Raw genomic sequence first — 5,040 nt, 5'->3', positions numbered from 1 at the left:
AATATACTGGGCAAATAAGTGGAAAAACATAACCGAGGAACAATAGACAATTAAGACTATTTCTTTTTAAGGGAACTCTGTACAGATGCTATCTGAAATATTATGACAGTACATTAGACAGATTGGCTTTGACCGTGAAATGATTTCAAGCACTGTTTTAATAAGATTTTGCAGCTGATTTCAGTGAGCATAGCTTAGGAAACACAGCAAAACCTCAGAGACCGGGTATCGAAGCATTCCAGATAATATCAGACAAGTTTAAAATTGGAGATAGAAAATCCCTAGCCAATTATCTCCGTTCAGCTAGGTAAAACAGGATGGCTTCCCACGAGTATTTGCAAGTATGTTGAGCAGAGCATTTCCCGAAGGCAGTAATTCTATTTCCAGAGATCTAGGTTTCTCTCTATGCCTGTGTGTATGGGCAACATCTGTCTCACACTGGAAAAGCATCTCATTAACCAAATCAGCAAAACAGTGAACACGTAATCTGATCTCGCTGATAACTCCTGTGCTGCCTATGAAGTTCACAGAGCGGATCACCTGAGCTGATACAACAGGTGAGGTCCGTGGGAATGTTGAGACGATCACTCAAAAAAAAAAAAAAAATCATAGCAATTGCACTCAGTTACCTAATAAATGAGAAAGTCTGGGCTGTTAAATTAAACCTATAACAAATCTAAAGATTGCAGCACTTTTCCACCAGGAATTCATCTCTGTAGGTTCTGAACACTTTGGTCTGTGTCCAGCGCAGCTGCTAAGCACGTACTTAAACACAGCATTATTGATCTTGCAAGGATCACTTGCCAGCTTAAAGGTAAGGATATGCATGAGTACCTTAGACATTCAGCTCACAACTCTGGCTCACAAGCTACTCTAAAACCATGCGTGACCACAGCACAGGGCCAAATCACACGTCAACCACGACAGATTATTTCCAAGCAGAATAGGAAAAAAAAGAAAAAAGTTTTCTTTAAAAATGAAAGAAGGAGCTGGATATTTCTTAATCACTGCAGGCATAAATGGAAGAAAAATTGCTAATCAGGAATCTATTGATAACCACACAATTCACAATCATTCTGTCTGCTTTGTGTGAAGCATTTTTTAGACAGTGTAAGGAGAAAAACTTAACTACTGAGGGTTTGAAAAAGAAATGTAGACATGCAGTTTGAGGGGGGTAAGGAAGGTTAGGTATGATGAAGTATAATTTGAGGATTTTCCTTGAATGTTTATTGTAAGCATCTTTTAAATTATTTCTACTTTTTTTTTCTTTTAGAATGAACCTCAAGTCTGCTACTAAGTGTTAGTCCCATAGATAAGGCAAGTATGCCTTCCTAGTAAGCAAGTAGCTAGGATGAATCTTACATGGCCTCCTGCCCTGACCTGTGTTTGAACTCTTGTGTGTGGGACCTACAGTGCTTCAAAAACTGATGGTGTCCTGCTGCTTTCAGGGTACATAAGGAAGCTGGAGTGGATGGCCAAGTGACCATTGTGAAATGTCAATTTTCTAAAAGTATATTTGTGCTTCGTTCTATCTCAGATTACTGCATGCAGTAGCACTTCACAACCCTCTTCGCCCTCGAGAGTTATCCTTATTCTCACTGCGAGGAAAAGAAGTGCCACTATGACCATTTCCAGATGGACACTGAAGAAAAGCACATCTGGGACACACACAGGTTTTCTCTGGCAGAGCAGAGACTTAGCTTTCATTTGATAAACCTCAGATTTGATAAATCTCAGCCAGAATCCTTTCCATAACAGTCTTTCCATTCAGCAAAAAGACAACACTGACCTGCATGCTTGTGTATAGTGTTGTTAGCACAAAATAAAAGGGGCATCTTTAAAGGAGGACCTTCCTCAGATGATGAACAGAAGAAGCCCTGATTTGATGTGGCATGGCCAAATGGGGTGCTGGAGGTGCTACACAAACTCTGTGCCTGTGGGAAAACAAATCTGAACTTCTGCATGTGGATTGCTCCCGTGGCCAGAAGGGCTGTTGTCCTGATACACACATCCATGGGTGGTAAAGGACTTGCTGCAGTGGCATCAGCGATGGTCCTGCCTTGTATCCGCATCCCAGCCCCATCTGAGCTCATGGAGGCTGTCTGCTACAACAGGCTGTATTTGTCTATGTCATCTGCTCTCCTGCTTTCCAGTCCCAGGCCCAGAGAAGACATCCCAGTGCCAGGAGGAGCTGAGGGAAACCACCACTGTATCTTATCCTCCAGGGAGGCAGGGCCGACTACTTCACTGATCTAAAAACTCATCTCATAATGTAATTCACCTCCTCTGAGGAGAAGGGGAAAAAAAAAAAAAAAAAAGAACATTGCCCCAGTGCAAATCTTTCTCTGTGCATATGCAGCCTATTGTTAAGGGCTTCAGTGAAACCTGAAGTCTCTTTGTAATGAAATAATTCCCCAAAGAAATAATGTGAAATTTGAGCCTCTAATTTCCAATGGCTGTAGGAAAAAACATACATGTGAGAAGAGAGGCACTTTCCTTAAGGCATATGGAGACATGCATGGATAACTGATCTCATTTAGAAACTTGGAGCCCCGAGACCCCTTGTGTTCACCAATGACTTTGAAAGTGATTTGGTCTATAATAGCATTAAGATGTGCCAAGAGAAATCAAGCGCTTATTGTCGGTACTGCAAGAGCAGAGAGGGAACCCATTCCTTTCCTTTTGTGTTATAAAAATAAACACACAGAGAAATGACGGTCCCTGACCCAGGGAACAGACTGTCATGGAACAAGCACGTAATTAGAAACTTTTCTCTGCAGCAGCCCTAGTCCAGATAGACAGAGGGAAATACAGGCACAAGCAGATGCAATAACTTACCCTGTGTCGCTCGGCAGAGCCCTGGTAAAGCCCGTGTGTCCTGACTCCCCACAAAATGATGATAAAATGGTATGTCAACAAGAAGGATTTTCCTTGGCATAAACCACAATGACATCAAAGACTCTGAACTAATTTGTTTTTTTGTCAACTAGATAAAGATATTAGGTTAATGCCTTTTGTTCCTCGACAGAATGTTTTAGTCAGTGAACAGAATTAATTGTGTTGACATAATGGATTTATTGTTTCAACAAAATGCCTGTCTGTTTTCACACAGTGGATAAGGGATTTGACAAAACTAATGCTGATATCAGGGGATTCTTATATAGCTGAATTATCAACCTGATAAAATGCCACTGGTGTAAAAGACAACAGGAAGGAAAACACAGAGTCTAGAGCCCAGCGGCGTTAGTGCTCATAAGAGCTACATGAAGAATACATTAAGTTTTACAGTTCCTGTGGCTTTTTGTGATGAGCAAGGTGCTACTGATACAGAGCATATGCTCCCACAGACCCCTGCTTGCAAAGGTGAAAGCCTTCTTCCCAGGAACCTGCCAGACCTGCTTACAGTTGGGATTTGTGAGTAGGGAAAGCACTCAGGCTGGGCCAACACCAGCCCTGCTCTGTCACTGCTGCCACTGCTGCGGGCCACCTTTCTGCACGACCCTGGGAGCAAAGCAATGGGCTGGAGCAGAGAAGAGTAAGTGCTGATGGTGGTGAAGAGCCTGCAAAATCCCGCTGAAAAGCACAATGTTTCCATGCAGAGGATTTCTATGGAGTTAGGACATGAGAACCGATTATAGAAAAGTCAGCCTCTCTGTGCAAGCTACTTCTGTCTGCATCAACACACGAAAACTGGTTGTGTCCCTTCGGTGTTGGGCTGTAGCTTTTCAGACAGCACTCCCCAGGCTAAACTGAGAGCTTTATATTTAGGAAGAGTCATCAGACTTCTGCACTTGTGTCCGAGAAGAGAATGAATTGCGTTCATACGCTAAGCAATGTAGGGCACAGCCTACCCACGCCAGTCTTGCCCTGCACTGAACTCTCCTGCCCCGGTTCTGGGCTTCTGTTAGCCCTGGGCTCCGAGCAGAACCAGGCTGGAGGGAGGCATTGGTGATGTGCAGGACCAAGGAACACAAAGATAAGGGGAGAACACAAAAGAGATGAAAAGATTAGAAGAACAGAGAGAGATAAAGATGAGAGAAAAAAACAAAAGTTGAAGAAAAAGATGGAAAGATAAGAAAGCAGAGAGAAAGTCATTGTAATCTGATCTCTTTGTCCAAATCTAAGTTAACGTCTCAAAATGTTAAGAAGATGAGTTTGCTACTTTTCTTCATACTTAAAATGAGTTAGAACTCATCTTCCCTTAGAGGAGATTTGGTAGTGCAGAATAGTTTTCTGTAGCCTTCAAGCCCCTTGTGTACATTCAAAGTCAGTAGGTGCAGCTGAGGACAGGTGTACAAGGCCAGCTGACCTGCTGCCAGCGATTCCCCAGCTAGCACCGAGCAGGCGTTGAGGAACGGGATCACCGCTGGAGAGGGTGTTGCATCAAAGCAATCAAACCCTGTTCAGTAGGTGTATTGTCTCAGAAGAAGCACGTTCAAACCAGAAACAGAGTCACTGGTTGCCCCAAAGAGGTAAGCAGTAAGTAGTGCGTTTGGGACGTGTAGTGAAGGTGTGAGGGAACTGGAGAAGAAACGGTCTGTGTGGGTGGGTGACAGGGAAATAACAACGGTCAAAAGGAGCTCACATATTTGGATGCAGGGGGACTGGAGCTCCAAAAAATGATGTGAAATTGAGAAGTTTTTCTTTCTGGAGAAGGACATGGTTTCTGTTTCTGACTACAGCAGCATCACTCCAATCATGCGGTAGTTGGGTTAGCTGCCAGGCAGACGGCCGAGGCTGACTGCGGACTGACCTGCATGACCCCAGTGTTTACTGGGAAGACTCTTATCTTTGCTGTTCAATTTACGTTGCCGCAACATGTTGCCTTGTTAATTTGAAAGCATACCACAGAATAGCACACTGGATAATTGCAACACCAAAACACATTTTGCAGCCGAAAGAGAGTGTTGGGAACTCCTGTGTCTTTCTCTGTACTGTCTTTTTTTTTCCTGAAAATTTCTTTCAAAATAAACCATACACACATGAATGGTGTTTCCTTTCTTTTCCAGTTGGACTCACTTGTGCTATCACCCTGGGGAA

This window comes from Chlamydotis macqueenii, chromosome 1 (genome assembly GCF_036417535.1).
Source record: "Chlamydotis macqueenii isolate bChlMac1 chromosome 1, bChlMac1.mat, whole genome shotgun sequence".
Taxonomy (NCBI): Eukaryota; Metazoa; Chordata; class Aves; order Otidiformes; family Otididae; genus Chlamydotis; species Chlamydotis macqueenii.
Note: the sequence above shows the minus strand (reverse complement) of the source record.